This window comes from Ambystoma mexicanum, chromosome 10 (assembly GCF_040938575.1).
Source record: "Ambystoma mexicanum isolate Mex_15411 chromosome 10, UKY_AmexF1_1, whole genome shotgun sequence".
NCBI classification, from domain to species: Eukaryota; Metazoa; Chordata; class Amphibia; order Caudata; family Ambystomatidae; genus Ambystoma; species Ambystoma mexicanum.
Genome location: NC_090932.1, coordinates 436,136,830 through 436,154,441, shown reverse-complemented (window position 1 = coordinate 436,154,441; position 17,612 = coordinate 436,136,830).

Genomic DNA, 17,612 nt, shown 5'->3' with positions numbered 1-17,612 from the left:
TTGTGTGATTCTAACCATGGCATTCACAGAATTATTTGGAATTGTGGAGCCTTGATTATATCAAACACTATGGTTTCCCGATGGCCGTCTTGGCACAAAAGAGTCATCTCTGTCATAGAGTGCGTTACTGGACCTGAAGCAATTTCAGTTCCATCAACTGTGGTGACTAAGTCTGTTGTTGCCTTTTCGCAAAGGGAAAGGTTCATTCTCGAAGCCAATTCTTGATCCATATAATTTCCGATGGCTCCATTGTCAATGTATGCTCTGACTGCATGCATTCGAGATGGTTGTCGGTGGTTTATAAGGACCATAGGCAAAACTAGGTGCGAGGTCTGGGAGTCCTTCTTTTCGCTCGGCAAGTGGACCTCTACGCCTGCCGGGCGGAGAAGTTTTCCGGTTCAGACTCTGTTTCAACCTTACCAGTGACTCCTACTGCCTTTTTAGGTGGCTTCACTGGGCACTCTCAAAGGAAATGGCTGGCTGACCCACAATACAAACACAACTGTTGTTGTCTTCTCCTATCCCTTTCAGCCTTGGACAACGGCCCTCGCACTCCTCCGATTTGCATTGGTTCTGACACGTCGGTGGTCTTGGAGGCGTTTTCCTTTGGGCGTACAAATACTCTCGAATCGATTCTAGCTCAATCTGCCTTACTGTTCTGCAGTCTGTGATCAAGCTGGACCACTAAGCCTATGTGCTCAGCACAGTCTCTGGGCAGGTTAACCAGTTGAGCTAAAACGTCCTTTAACTCCCCTCTCAGACCGCGGTAAAATAGCGTTGTTCTTTTGTCATCCGGCCAATCAGTTTACACAACCAGTCTGTTGAAGGTTGCAATGTATGTTAGCAGGTCCTGGTTGCCTTGACACAAAGACAAAAGTTCATTGTCCAGTGCCTGACCTTGGCAGCGTCGGGCAAACAGCTTCTCCATATCCAATTGGAATCTTTGGAAGTCTTGCAAGATGGGAACATCCCTACTGCCCAGTGGCACCGACCAGTCAGCAGCACTGCCACTGAGATATGAAAGTACAAAAGCCACTTTGGACTGGTCATTTGGAAAAACCCCTGGCCTACATAGGAAATGTAGACGGCACTGATTCATAAACAGCGCATACCCTTTTGGATCCCCAGCTAATCGTTCAGGAGGTGCCAAGGGTACAGCTCCTGGGAGGACCACCTGAACTGGATTGCTTGATGCAGTGGGTACCGTTGACCCCACCCCAGGTAGCGGCGCTTGCCCCACCTGTGTCTGGAGCAACTGTCTGGCAAGATCGTCGGTGCGCTCCTTGGCTACAATCAGTTCTCTTTGTAAGGCATTTGTCTCCTGTCTAGCCGAATGTACCACGGCCCTGAGTTCCCCCAAAAGCTGAGCTAACTGATCAGTTTCTGAGGTTTCCATGGCGCCCAGGTAGAGAACTTCTGTAAGGCTTTGCGTTCTGTCACGCTCACCTGGTCTCCACGGGGGCGTGCTCGTGTTTGAAGGATGATGTCTGCACTGGTGTTGCTCTGCTTAACGGAGGGTGCTAGCTCGCGTCTTCCCTTCGTTCTTGCCTCAAGAGATGTTCGTCTGCAAGTCGAAATAAGATTTTAGCCAATTGAATGGAGCTGGTTTTGGTTTTCCCCTCCTTCCGATTTTCCCTTCTCTTCCTCTGGCTCACCTTGTTTTTTTAATGGGCGAGCTCTCCGTCCTGCACACTCTGGCAGGGGTGCGATTTCACAGTCTTTCCAGGATCTAGTTACTTCACTGATTCGATGGAGATTGCTGAAGTAGAAAGGCCGGCGTAAGCAGGTAAGTCTCTATTCCAATAACTCCTTGAAGTAGCTGTTTTAAGTCTTTGCCCGAAATATCTAATGTTCATTCTTGTCTTTCAGGTGCGGCTTTAAGCGGCTTTCGGATGATGGATGACTCTCCTGACGATGATGAGCAGGATTCCAGTTGTAAGTATAGCGCTGTGCGGGGCGCTCTAATGGTTCACTGTATTTAGCTTTCCTTGTTGTGTGCGACTAACCTGCTTTGTCTGTTCTGTTCGGCAGGTGCGGCGCGGATCCAGGAAGATGATGGATGAGCCACTCGACGGGTTGAGTTGCGGCGCGATGCTGGAATGATGAAGAACTGCTCGATGGAGGTCCTAGAAGTGGCCGCTTTCAGGTGAGTAGCTACCCTGGAGGGTACCTTTAGTTCTGCTCTTCTATAGATGCGGCGGTCCGTGGGTAAGCAGAAGGCGAGATCAGGATGTGCTGCAGGTAAGGCCTTCGATGCTTTTCTAACTCGTGTTCTTCTCTTTTCTCAGGTGCCGATGGAAAGAAGACTCAGGACGGGCGTGGCTGAAGGGTAGTAGGAGCTGAGCTGACACGGTGAGCGTTACACTGCAGGTGTGCAGAATAACGCGAAGCGTGTTCATTTTGCTGGGTGCGGTTTAAATAGCCTTGCAAGTAGTCCCAGGAAAATAGTCCCCCTTACCCGTATCCTGTCTCCAGGTAAAGTTGTCCCAAGCCACACCCTGTACTGAATGGCTCAGCCTCTCAGAGCCAAGTATATGGCCCATGTATTTAGCACCTACCATGAGTCTGGCGCCAGCTGTGCCAGGAGTGAGTCCAGGTGAGCCTAGCTGGGGCCTGGGAAGTCCCCAAGGAAGCCACAGTCTGGGATGGGCTCACCAGTTTCGGGGTTTTGCGAGCTTGCACCATGACAATAGAGCCCCGGCGTACTTTGACAGCTTTACCGGCCCTAACTAAGATACATGATACTATCCCGGACACTAATATAGGGAATGTACCCGAAGAGTTTTGTAATGGTGTTCCCCCAAAAAATGTTAATGATCTGGATTGTGGTAATGATCAAAGGGCCTCAAGTCATCAGGACCCTGTTCTAAGACAGCCAACTAACCCAGAGTTAGCGGGGGTAATCCTTAACGTGTGATTTAACGAAAAGGGACAGATATCCTTGAGTAGACCATATATTTTGTCTCTATTGGCAGTTATCCCTGAGCTTAGTTTAATCTCTTAAGGTGACATCCAGTTGGTAGACTTTATTCATAGATTCAGGTATGACCATGTACATCTTGTCATAACTTCCCCTTGGTGAGGTTGTTTCTTCTTAAAGAGGCTGAACAACTGTAAGTTTGTGGTTTTGATATATATGAATATAAACCACCTGATCAAGCTTCGCTATCGAGGTCGGTGAAACTTAATGGGGGTCATTATGATCCAAATCTTGCTAAAGCGACTTCTAAGGCGGATTTTGACCTGAATAAACAGGATTGGAGGTGGTTGGCATTGTCTGTGAGGGAATCTATTGATACGCTCAAACAGTTGGGAAAGCCCCTCTAGCTTCTGCAACACTTTAAAGTTTGTGAGTTGGAACTCGAGAGGCTGCCTTAACCTCATGCACAATGAGAAACGTATGTGTTATTTGGCTCAGTTTGATTTTATCCTCATTCAGGAGACATAGTCTAGAGTTCCGTTGTGTTGGGAAGGCTTCAGTGTTATTTCTACTTGTGCATATGGCACAATTAAGGGCCGACCTAAGGGGGGTCTGATCATAGCCACAAAACAGTCTAATGGTGTGATAAAAACGGGGGAATAGCGTTTTTTTCACCAATTTCTTGCGGCATCCTTCCAGTTGGGGGTGACATCTGACTGTTTTTATGTATTCATTGTTAATGTATATTGGAACCCTAGTGAATTGACTGATCCTCAGCTTGAGAAGGAATTATTAAACTTGGGATCCACAATTGAATTTTGGCTACAAACGAACCAGGGTGGGCAACTCATAATTACGGGGGATGTGAATGCCAAATTTTATTGTAAGCGTTTATCTGTGGATGTGGCCTTGGCTAACTCAGGAACTCATTTCAGATTGGGGGGAAATTCCAGCTTGCGGGAGAATGTGGACTCATTTTGCCGAATCCTGTGGTCTGGATCTCTTGTATAACGATCACTATACGTGGAAGGCCAGAGGTTTTGAATCAATTATTGACTATATCATGCTTTCAGTCGGTTTGTCAAAAGCCATGTGTACATTTTAAATTAAGGATTCTGGCTGTAGCGATCATTGCTTTCTCACCATCGAAATCACAGTTAGCTATCTAAGACCAACAGCTTTTATGTAAACCCACGGTTTGTTGATCAACCCACAGGGCAACAGAATCAAATGGTGCCATGGGCTAAATGTTACATTTACTGCCACTACGGTGAAAGACTATTATACCATGACACATCTCCAACGTGTGGAGTGTTATTCAGCTTTAAATTTTACTTATTACATCAAATTTACCATAAATAAGCTGCTTAAACACTCATTTAAGAATCCTAGACTACATATCTGTAACGATCATCTTGCAGATATTGCTGTTCATGATCGTAAGAGCGCCCTTAGGAAAGAAATTAGACATTTAAAAAAATCAGATTTATCGTTTTCTGACGCACTGACTGAGAAAAAGAAAATCAAACAAAGGTATAAAAACTGGTTAATCCACCATAGAGGAAGTCGTTCTTAACGTGATGGGGAGGCAAAGTTAAAATCTTTGCGTGGTCACAACTGCAAAAAATTTTGGAATCTAATTTATGAGTTGGAAAGACCACAGAAGGACATTGCTATGAATGTAATAAATGAAGAGACATGGTTGTCCACTTTTCAAAGTTATACATTAACAATAATATTATTGAAACTTTTAATGTCTTAGGCAGTCCTAAATGGACACTGAAATTTACTGTGGCAGACATTGCTTCTCTTATTAAAAAATCTAAAAACTCGGGTGCTCCTGGCCCGAATAATTTGTCAAACAAACTATTGAAACTTGACCCAACCATCTGGGCTAATGTACTGCATGTGTTATACGGAAACATCTTATTTTATAAATGTATCCCTAAATCTTGGAGAGTCTCGATTGTGATTCCAGTCTTCAAAAAGGCTCTTATCTGTGTCCGTCCAGTTATAGGTCAATTGCCATAGCAGACCCAGAATCTAAACTATTTGGTTCTCTTGTCCTATTAGACCTACAAAAATGGATCATGGAAAAACACATCTTAGATCCCAAACAAATCGGCTTAAAAAAAAACATTGGAGCCGACCGTGGGGGACTAATATTAAAATCCTTAATTGCCAACTCTATGAAACTAGGTAAAAGACCCCTTTTTGTTGCCTCTATGGATCTGAGCTCTGCCTTTGATCTGGTAGATAGGAAACTGCTATGGCAACGGTTAAAAAATCTTGAAATACCGCTACACCTCCTTGATATCCTCATTGGCCTGTATACTGATACTAGGCTGAAGGTCCGACTAAACTCTGAGGGCCTCCTCTCTAAGGAACTTATCATTCCCAACGGCCTTCAACAGGGATGTATGTTGGCCCCCAAAATATTTAATTTATATGTGAGTGGTGCAAACACACCATTAAGTAGTAAAGGTTTGGTGTGCCCCATTTTGGACAACATGTGTATATCTTGGATGGCCTATGCGGACGATTTTCTCTTGATGGAGAACACTAAAATAGGTCTGCAAAGACTTTTAAAAGCATTTGAAATGTTTATATCTATACTACATCTGAAAGTTAACCCATCTAAGACAGTGATTGTCCGTTTTGGTCGACCGAACAAGAAAGAAAACTCTTTTTCTTGGTATTGTGGAGACAAAATGATCAAAGCCCAAGCTGTGTTTAAGTACTTTATCACTTTTCTGGGGTTGATTCCATCTCCACGGTAAAAATACAGCCATTAGGCAAATGTGTGCTATTGAAACCAAATTTGGGAAATGTTCAATGTTATCATTAAGGGAGTTCTATGTTAAAAAAAATCATACCTCGTCTCACATATGGTATGGAACTCGTTATCAACGGGCTTTATGAGTACTTGAACTATATAGAAGGCAATATTTGGAGGTCTGTGTTATTATTCCTGCCTAAGTGCATTCCCCTGGAACTGATAAAATACGAATTTGGCCTACAATCTCTTTCCACCCATGCCATTTGGAAAAGAATGTGTCTTTGGAAAAAATGTAAAATGGGGAAAGATAAAACCTTATATGCCTGTGCCTACAATGAATCAACCAACCCTTTCATGCATACTCTCCATGTGGAGATCATGAATTGTTTAGTTCAGTTGGGTATGTCTGTTACATCTCTTTGTAATAAACCGTATGAAATCAAAGCAAGCCTTATGGGCTTTGATTGGCAGAAAACCAAGCATAAAATCTTAGATTCAAAACTATATAAATCTGCATGCTCCACATGGAAATGGTTTCCGGTTATAGAAGGGTATTTCATGAAATATCCAAGTAAGCGTCTGTGCAATGATTATATACGTTTCAGATTTAATGTTGTTCAAACCAATCAAATTAAATGCATAAGAAACTGTAAAAAAAATGGGTGTAGTGGAAACCTTGCAACATATCCTGTTGGTATGTCCTGGACTTAAGTTTCAAAGGATTAGGTACTTTGCTCAATGTGTTCGTTCTACACATGATGTAAATAGAGAATTTATCTGGTATAGAATGCTTCATGAAAACTCGATCAGACTGAATATTCAGGACCTCGTTCTTGAGAAATGTTTGTGATTTAAATGAAGGCAGTCAATTTTACATAGAAACTTTTTCTAGGTCTTGTGTTATCTAGATTAGGTTGTTATACTTTGCTATTGTTACTTTATATCGATCTTTCTTTGTTGGAAAAAATATTGTATGAAATGTTTGTTTTTACTATGTTTATTGTAGAAAGTCTTTTATACATTGTTTGCTTTTTATAAAGGTTTATAATAAACCAAAACAAAGAATAAAAAATAAATAAAATGTATATTCTTTTACTCAGAAACCTTGAGTCAATGTTTGTTTGAATCATAGTATTTGCTGTCCTTTGTGTAACTATTGGTACTGCTCACTTGCTCTTGAGATAAGTCTGGCTGCCCAGCCATCGCTACCACTTTTACTGTGTAGTACAGGCGTGTACCAAAGGTGAATTTGTACTGTCACTTGTAGTCTTAATCGTGTGGTGTTCCTAAAGGGTACTGCATATAATTCTGCCTTACAATCCTCAACCATGGATCATCTCTGAGATCTGTACCCTCAAAACAAACATGACCTGGACCCTATTCCTATCCCACAGAAATTCCTTGCTGCTCTCCCCTGCACTGAGCTCTGCCAAATCATTCTATTTTTTAATCCTAAAATCCTTCCTTCAAAAGAACTCCCACAATCATCGCTCTACCCTTCAAGCTTTGTTCAAACCTCCCATGCCTATGTCCATTGCCCCCTGCCTCTTTGGTAATGACTTTGCCCACTAGAGTTCCCCTAAAATCTCACAAATTATGTAGGACTCTCACAGCCCTCCTCTCTCTGCCCACACCCTCTTTCTGACCTCCCTCTCTCCTCTTACCTCTACTACTAAATTAGCACACATCCTTCAGAGAACCAATCCATCTTGCACTCCAAATTTGCTATTCTAATGTTCAAATGCCAATCACCTGCCCTCATTCCTCTGAACTCTTAAATTTCTCCCTCTGCACTGGCTCTTCGCTGCTGCCTTCAAATCTGCAAATATCCTACCCTTTTTGATAAAACCCTCTGTTGAGCCAACTGTCCCAGTAAACTATCATCTGATTTCCCTCCAACCACATTTTTCAAAGGTACTTAAGTGGGTGATCTGCAACCAGATTATGGTATATAGTTGTTTTGATGCCGTTTTTTATGTGTTTTTTTAACAAAAAATATTAATTGAAAAAACAAATCTAAAAATAGAGGGGGTGGGTAAGGGCATAAAAGGGACCGGGCGGTGGATCAGGGGATTTGGGAGGGGCCAAAATATAAACAAAATGTTGATGTGTTTTTTTCTATGAAACATTTTCATTGATAAAGAAAGTAGAATCACAGATTACTAAGTACCTTGAGGATAATGACCTTGGATATGCACTCCAATCCATTTTATTCAGTAAATCCACCTCCGAAAGTGTACTCATGCATGTCTCCAACTTTCTCTCTGATGCTCAACACACAAAACACTCTTCAATACTCATCCTTTGGACATCTCTGCCACTTTTGATCACTGCTCTATTCTCTTAAATCTGAAGGGCCTTGGGTTTCACAACTTGCTCTAGTCTGGATTGATTCCTACCTGGAAAGTCGCTCCTTAAAAATCTGCTTCATCTTACAAACCTCTGCCCCATCCCGCTCACTGTCGGAAATCCTCCAAGGATTGGTCCCTAGACCTCTGCTCTTTACTCTCTATAACTCTGCCCTAAGATTACTTATCCTGATTTTTTGGCTTTCACTATCCCCTCTTTGCTGACAACACTCAAATCTTTTTTCTCCTATCCCTCCTTCACTTGAGCTATCTCAGACAAGATTACCAACTGTCTCACTGCAATCCATCACTGGAGGGCTCTCCACTGCCTCTTGCTGAACTCCTCAGAAGCAGACGTAAACTTTATCCCAGCTTCCAACACCATTTCTACCCAGCCCTGTGTCATCTCCATCCTGCCTGACCTTCTTTTTCCCTCAATCATGGTTTGCAGACTTGGGGATCTCTCTGATAGAGACCTATGACTGCAACAGTTTCTCATTAACACTACCTCTCCTGTTCATCAGAACGTTTTCAACATTCAATAAATGCATCTAAGTCTAAATGCCCTGAATACTAAATCTCTAATCTCCACCCTCGTTTACAGAAACCTTGACTTCCGCTCAAGTCTAGTCTTTGCATTACACTCTACTCTTTAATCTTCATAGACAAAGCCCTCAACTTCTCTACCTGACTCTCTACAATGTACTCAGATGCACCCCCAGTTCTACCTACCAACCTCATGTTGTATGGATCTGCAAGCAAAACTGCTCCCTTTTCAAGTTCCTTCTCCTAGTCCACAAGGGTGCCCCTCACAATCAAAGCGATCCCAACTGTGGATCATTCCATCCTCTCCCCATTCACAGCACTACTGCACAGGTAGCACATTTTTTGATGCAGCACCACCACATGGGTGAGGTGCATTGCTATATGTGTTGCCAGATTAACATGGACATATAAGTAAAGACAGGCTATTCAGTCAAAAACGATTTTAACATATAAGATGCAAATCTATTTTTACAGTTAAAAGCACACGTGCACATTCAAAAATGCACACTATTTTTCACCTGAAATGCCTATGGTGCAAGAGACACATTTGAAAATTAATAACTAACATTATTAATAAATAACCTGACTAATAAAACTGCATTTAACATAACCCACTAATAAAAATGTGTCTCCACTGCAGAATTAGGCCTACTCTGAAAGTGAATTTTTAAACGCACATTCATTTTTTTCTTTTTCTCTGCTGCTCTGTCCACATAACTACAGGAAGCAAAAGGGCTCGAAGGAACAGGAAATCAGTTGGTTACAAATAATTACTGTAGAAATGAGCCATTGTGTAGTGAGGGAGGAGATGGCATGATTGATTTCTGATTGGAGCAGCGTCATAGCAAGTATCATGCTAGAGGCAGTGATGAGAGTTTTGCTGGGGGAGCTTGAAGAGAGGGGGAGGACAGTCGGGATTTGGCAGAGCTGGGAGAAGGACCTGTTTCCTGGCTGAAACATTCCTGCTGTAAAAGCTGAGAATTCCAGGCAATAACCCCGGTTTGAGAACGAAAGACCCTTGTTTTCACTGGGGTTAATCTTCAAGGGAGCCAAATTCAGAAAGAGAACAGCTGAAGAAAACTCATGCTGAACAGATAAAGTAATTACAGAAGTGTGGGGGCTGAGTGTGTACGAGAATATTCAGTCAGTGTAGGAAAGGAGATTCCTGTGCTTTAATCACATGTTTAATGTTGCAAATTGGGTTCTTGTCTCTGCCACTCTCTTTTCAGTGTATCACAGACAATGCTGTTACTGTGCTATTTTATTTATTTCTGTAAAGAGTGAGATCGTGTTTAAATGCAACTTTTATAATACACAAAAATATTTGAAAGCAGACGGGTGGTGTGTTTTATATTTACCAATACAGTGCTGATGATGTGGGGAGATGTTCAGACAGTGCAATTGTCATTTTCAAGGTAGCTAAATGTCAAATTTGCTGCAGCCGGGTGCACAATGTAATTCAGTATGAGCAATTATAACTAACTGTGTGTGTTGTAGTTTGTCGGAGGTCTATGAGTCGGCAAAAAGGGAGGCCCGGGACATAGTTCACTACCGTATATAAGATAATGAAAATACCACATGATAGCTCACTGCCGTAGATAAGACAGAGAGAAATTGCCCATGGTGGCACACTAAAAATGAAAATGTGGTGTTCCTGAAATGCAAGCCTGAGGTCTCTGTAGTGATTACACGAAAAATCTAAGCAAAAATAAGGGGTTCTGGATATTGGGGCCACAAATAAAACAAGGGAATTATGCTCACCAAAATACCACCAACCACGCATACCAACCACACATACCAAATACGCATGTCTGTGTGCTGAAATAATGCATGTCCACTGTATTATTGTTGTACATGGCCCAATCTGAATACAAGGAGTGATTGTTGCTAAGTTATTTTTCGGCGCTAAGAAAATACCGTCAGGCCCCAAATCTCCACAAAATACCCTACAACTCTGATTTGTGGCACATGCTCCCTTAGATTGTTACTTTTGAAAGTCACCTGTTTTTTGTGGTCCTTGTCTCTGTCCCACTTTGTTCACACCCTCATAGACTGGCTCCTCATTCATTCTCATCTTTGCACTATTGTACAGAGAGCCTTCCATGAAATGTCACCACCATCTGTAAAAGTGGTACTGTAAGTCTTTTCTGATTGAAATAGTTATACATGTTCTTCAAATAAATACAAATGCAAAAACATATACAATAAAAAAAAGAGAAGTAGGTTTAGGCTTAGCTTTTAATAATTGCACACCTCTTTTGGTGACACAACTGTTCCATGGTTTGGGTACTGGACAGGTCAAACATGTATCACAATGACTGGGACTTATGTCGTCTTTAGATTGCACATCATAATTTGGATCTCCTGAAAACCTGAAAATAAAGATAACCAGAGGTGTTCTGGGCTTATGCATTGGGCATCCCTCCATTTCAGGGACACAGTAGATCCTTAGATTGTGACAACCCATTTTGGCCTCGTGCCATTCTATTTGGAGTGGCACCTCATCAAGTCATTCATGAACCACAGAGTGACACCGGATTGCATTTGATAGCCAGCCTTCACTTCCTTTTTCCTACCTAAATATGTCACTTTCTTTATATCAGACAGTTGAGTATTTATATGGGAAGGGGCGGTCTCAACCTTTTATGGATACACCGTATTTAGCATTCACCATCTGGTGCTATCCCCCTACTCCCTATTCTTCTCAATAATCGTCAGTTTGTACATGAGGCTATTGGGGGAATTCCTAGACAACTAAAACACTTTGCAACACGTGTAGACATATGATATACAGCTGTACTTGAAGGGCAAGCGTGGCAATGACATTCACCATCTGATTATGTGCCTAAGCCTCATGTATGCCTTGACATAACATGCCTACTTGAAAATGCCTTAGCTCCTCTACTCAACTAAGCTAAGGAATTCAAACACGTGAAGCCGATCCTTGAGGAACTGCACTGGCTGCCACTGGAGTCCAGAATAGCCCTTAATATAGTATTAATTTAATAGAAGGCTGCGACAACCAATGCTCAATTCTACATGGCTTATTGCCTATCTCCCGAAGCCTGCACAACACAAGACACTTTAACATAAGCAGGCTCCAAAAAGGTTAAGCAAGAAACACCCAGAATGTGTAACAATATGCCAATGCAAAACAGGACAGCTCCTTTCCTCATTGACTTTAGAAAGTTCATACTCTTCAAAGAAGACATTTGGCCTCATTATAAGGCTGGCGGCTGCAGTATGAACGGTGCCGGTAAGGCACTGGCACCGTTCATACCGGGCCGCCGCATTACGAGTTCTGCTCGCCGGTTCCTGACAGCCCGCCAGTTCTTACCTGGCGGGCTGGGCTGTGCGACACCCACGAGTAGAACCATGCTCCCCACCCCCATTCTGCCGAGCCCGGCATTACCGCCTCCCGCGAATGGGCAATTACCGGCCCACTCATCTTGTAATGGTCCGGTTATTGCCCAATTGCAGGGAGGCGGTGCCGGTAGCGAGCATGGCGGTAGCCGTGCCTGCCATACAGGCACTGCTACTGCCATGTCCGTAATGAGGCCCATTGTCAGCCACTGCTCTAGGATTCTGGCTGGGCACATTCCCCCCGTCAACAGTCCTCCTCTACCTTCTACTTTATGGTGCCCTTCCCTTCTTCTGTACAGCACTCAATGTCTCCCCAACTAGGCGTGCTGCATAGAAAGCCACAAGAATACATACATGCATGTTAGGGCATCCGCAGGGGCGTTGCTAGGGGGGGCTAAGGGGCTATAGCCCCTGATCTTTTGGTTGTAGCCCCGGATAGAATCTCAGGAGCTACAGCCAAAAGACTAGCTAGCCCCCAGTCCCAACAGTTCTGACATCAGCGTAGCCCCGGGTCTTTTCCAGACCTAGCAACTCCCCTGGGCATCCGGTTCTCTATGTGGAGTAGGCCTGATTGAGAAGTCAGCATTGCACTGGTATGTTCGCTAGAAGCTGGAAAATGCAGACCTAGACATGAACACAGTGCTGAGAAGGCTTCTAGTCTGATGTCCCCTGTAAAGCTATGGTGATCAACCTGTATCAATATGTGGCAAGCCTAATACTCCGTGCCACCCTGCATAATAGAAGGAATACAAGGTGCAATGCCCACATGCCATGAAAAACAGTTGTCATTTGCTGCTGTATCTTGAGAATGAGGGCCTTATTCAAGGAATGTTTAGCGTGCTGCAAAGTGACTTTGCACTGCCAACAAACACCGTAATTCTCAGAGCCGTGCAAAGAGTTTTTTTGAAGTGCAAAGGCAGTTGAAAGACACTTTGCACTGCAAACATACACTTTGCACTGCTCTGTCAATCAGGGTGTCTGTTGCAGTGCAAAGTCACTTTGCACCAGTGCAAAGTTCTTTTGCACTGTGTTATAAATTCCATGAATCAAGCCCTTGGTGTCCCGCTGAGTGTGTTGGAGTACCTATACCATATAAATTCCCTACTCCAATTTCAGGGCTTTCATTGAGTGGTGGAAAAGGGGAGGCACTGCTACTTGCAGCGGGAAGTCAATCCGCTGCAAAGATTTTTTTGACACAGAAGCATCCTGATGCCTCTCCTCATTGAGGAAGGCAACCTGCTTGACCAACTCCAAACCCCTGATCCTGGACCTGCTGAGCAGGGGCATCGAGAAAATAGGCCCTTTCGTAGCAGACCCCACCGGCCTGGGCCACCTTCCTCCTAAGCCCCTCCCCTCTCATTTGGGTATTAATTGCAGCTGCAACCAGCAGTTCTTTGGAATTGTACAGTAAAATGAGGTACCTCGATGGACACAAAGTGGCGCAAACTCTACCCAATGGTACAGGTCAATGGGCCTTGTTTGTTCTCACATAGTGGCGCCAATGGACTGTTTTTTTGTTTTTTTAAGGGACTAAGGTTTAGTCACCCTAACTTTCCTAGGGTCATCCAGACGTGGAACCCTTGCTCACTGTGCTCAGAGAGGCACAGCTCCACCTCACTGATGAGGCCCAACAAGGCTGAAACATGTGTATGGGGTTGCTGTTGGTACTCTTGTTCTGAAGGGAATTGCCATAGCATTTCGGTGCTGGACTGCCCATGTGGGTGGGACAAAGACTGATATGCAAATGGAAATTTCCGATCTGCGAAAGGTACAGTGAGCTAAAGTGTGGCTGCGAACTCTCAGGTGGGTAGCTTCCCATAGAACAGGTCAATGGGCCTTGCTCGTTTTCGCAGAGGGGCGCTTATGGACTGTTTTTTTATTCTACCCACTGTGAGTCTGGATATACTGCTGAATGGACCCAAACGGGGGCACACTCTGGAAAGAGGCTGTATAAGGGGTGAACGAGAGGGGCCATGACTCCGGCCTGGCAACTGGAATCCTGCTATGGCGCAAAATGCAGTCTCGTGGGCCTCCAAACCATAAGCCTGCAGGACACTGCAACCGGGTTCCCTTCACAGGCAAGATGGCCAGCAGTTGAACCCTGAAGTGGAAAGCATCACAATTGGCCAGTAACACACATCGTGTGCTGTTGACTGCCAAGTGCATGTACGCATTTGGTTGACACTGCTCCTGCATATTGATGAGCCGGGCAAGTGTTGTCTGGTTTGTGAGTGAACTGCTCTGTGCCCTCAGATCTCTTGTGTATGAAGATGGATGAAATGCTCAACGGATCAAATTGTTTTATTTTTTTAATTATATTTGCATTTTTATAGCGCCCACATAGGCATCGAGGCACTGTTACAGGAATATGACTTAGTTGCATATTTATTACGTGGTTAATACCCAGAGGTTTTCTAAGCGCGGACGAGGGGATCGAACTTGTGTTGTTTACAAGGTGAGCATGTTGTCGCTGAGCTATCCTCCCAGGACTATCAAAGACTCACTAGATTCATTTTTCTCACAAATCCATTTATTTACAGGGAAATTCATAATTGGCTGAAAACCTATGATTAACAATTATGAGTGAAACATATTTCCAGAGCGCTATTTGTTACAAAAGGTTGTAGGTGAAAGGGTCGAATGCAATTGTTTCAAATGCAATAGTTTAGAACCAAAAGGATCGGAAAAAGTCGAATGTACGTGTTTTTTTTTTTGTGGGGATCTCCCCCCAAACACCTGTTTTTAGCATGAAACACTGTATTTTTTTCCTATACGAAAGCAAAAAAGATAAATACATTTATAAAAAGGCATTCAATTTTTTTTTCAGTCCTTTTGTTTCGAAACTATTGTATTTCGAAACAATGGGGGTCATTACGACCAGGGCGAGAAGGGATACCAGGCACCGGTAATGACACCAGTGCCGGTAATCCCTTTGCGCCCTATTCCGAAGTCCCTTTGCGCTCCCTTAACGCCTGGTTTTACCAGGCGTTATGGACGGGACCCTCAAAGGGATACCGGGGTCAATAACGGTACCGCAATTTGCGGTACCGTTATTGCTGCCTTCCCCCTTCCTATTGAGCTCTATGGGGGCTCAAATGGGAATGGGGAATGGCTCTGGTGAATGGGGAATTACCGGTCCCGCCGACCTCGGACTGGACCGGTAATTACTCCCTTCACCAGACCAGAGTCGGACCGATTTTGGAGGCAGCCATGGCGCTAATAGCACCATGGCTACCTCCAAACTCGGAATGAGGTCCAATGTATTCGACCCTTTAACCGGGCACTGTTACAAAAGGATCATTGATAAATTGTAATTTGCTTTATCAACGTGCCAAATCGCCACGTCGATCAGGGCTGCCGTGTGTCATGTTGAGCCCTAAAATAGATACAAATGTTCCTAGAGAGATGTTCGCAATATGTGTATATTGGCTTTAGCAGAGTATCAGGTGAATTCCCTGAATAATGAATACAATGCGTAATTGAGCCAACTGCCTTCTTTGTCATGGTCCCCAAGTACCAGTTGCCCAAACCTGAGATGTCAGAAGAAATTAAGAGGTTCTCACTGAAAAATAAATACATTCTTTAATTGCAATAGGAAAGGAAGGGTTGCAGTGCTTAAACCAGCTCTTAAAATGGGGCGTCATAGTTTAATTGTGCTTTCCCATTCCCACGAATACAGGAAGATGATTGATAGAAAGCAGGCCAGGCTGTAGATGCGTGCAGGCCAATTTCAACATGATGGTTGTGGGCCCCCTGCTGAGAGTGAAAACAGTCTGGGGCACCCGTGGGGTGCATACATTACAATGGTCGACAGAGATAAGGTTAATAGCCGCAGATTATCACAAGACAGCAGCCAGCAGGGAGCGTAAATGCTAAATGCCCACTGAAGAGCTCTAACCCCTTCTTTGTCAACAAGAGGCTGAAGTGCAGGAACCAGTGTTAGAAGGCAATGCAGTAGTAACCCTTCTGTGTATCCCGTGTGAATAGAAAACAAAGCTTTTAATGTGAGCCCCGCAAATCACACACTTTATACATATTTTGCTGTGTTACAAGACTGCTGACTGGCAGCATGGAGGAAGTTGCTGGGGGCCCCCTGAGGATCGAGGCTCTATGCATTTGAAAAAGTTGAAAGGCCCTAGCACCGTCCCTGGTATAAAGGCAAGTCCAGTCTAATACTTGGCTGCCTTTGCCAATTTCAATAGGAAAGGTGATCACGAAGTCAGTCGTGTTTGGTACAATGCTCCATGGACTCCAAGGAGCCTGATATGTCTGCCGTGCCCAAATCTGATCGCTGAGAGACGCAAGGCCTGATTTCTGCTGCCGCCCTCACTCCCTGCCTCTTGTCGTCACTCAGTTTACTAATCAAATTTTCATCTAATATGCGTATGCAGGACTTTCTGATCAAGTACTTACATCTGCCCCCCTTCTTCTGCGCCGCTCCTCACCCCCTCCCGTTAGTTAGCATGTGTTATGTGCGTTGGGGTCACCAGGAGTGTAATTCCCAGGGAGTAACCGAACACTGCACTCTTGTCAGCCAGCAGATACCAAGTCAGTGACGCCCTATGCCCTAGACTTTCTGACATCAGCACCGCACCAGAAATCAAGATCTTATTCTACTCTCAGCGCAGACCTGTTTGTTCTTTTAAATTAAGTGCATCAATTTAAGAATGCAATGTTAAACTTAGAGGAAAAAATACTGCAACCTCATTTAAGCCTGGGATGGAATTGAGGGGCAAAGGTGACTGCAATGCTTCAGCATGTAATCATTGTAAACACTATTTGAGTTTTTGTATAGGGCTTCAGCTGTGGATAATTTTAGAGCACATAGGAGACAGCACAGAGCAGTGTGTGGGGCAGGGGGTTGGGAATGGCATGGGGGCAGCTTGCATTATAAGCAGTCCATGAAGTTTCATCACAGAAACCCGCAGAGCAGAAGTTGATCAGAAATGGACACAGCAATGTTGTTAGAAGTGCACCCGATGGTATAGTAAATTAACACAAAGTAAACGGACCCAACGGCTTTCTGGAAAAGTACATTTGAAGTGATCGGGTTTAATTCTGGATCCCAGTGATTTTGGGCCTCATTACGACCCAGGTGGTAAGGGGTTTACGGCAGCGTAAACAGCGCCGACCCTTACCGCCTGAGTACGAGGTCCCTTAGCGCCATGGAGCTTTTAACACCTGCTTTTAGCAGGTGTTAAAATCCATGGCGCTAAGGGACCATGGAGTTAATTACGCCACCGTAATTTACGGTGGCGTAATTAACGCCTTCAACACTCCCATTATGCCCTATGGGGCAAAAATGGGAATGGGGAAGGGTAAATGGGGATTGGGGATTTACCGCCCCGCCGACCTCGGAATGGGGCGGTAAGTCCGCCTACCACCATGGCGTAAACGTAGTTTACGCCATGGTGCTAAAGTCACGGCCCAGGCGGTAACTTACCGCCTGGGTCGTAATGAGGCCCTTTGTATTCCAGAGTTTGGGAATCTTGACATCAATTAACGTGTCCCTACAGTTTTCCTCACTAGAGGACAATAGTAAGACCTCTTCCGTGTTTGACGAATTAAAGTTCATCTGCGGGATCCACTGTTTCGTCCTGTTCGTGATGTGGGCAGCTCTGTGGGTAATGCATAGTCACTTAAATGCAATGGTTTT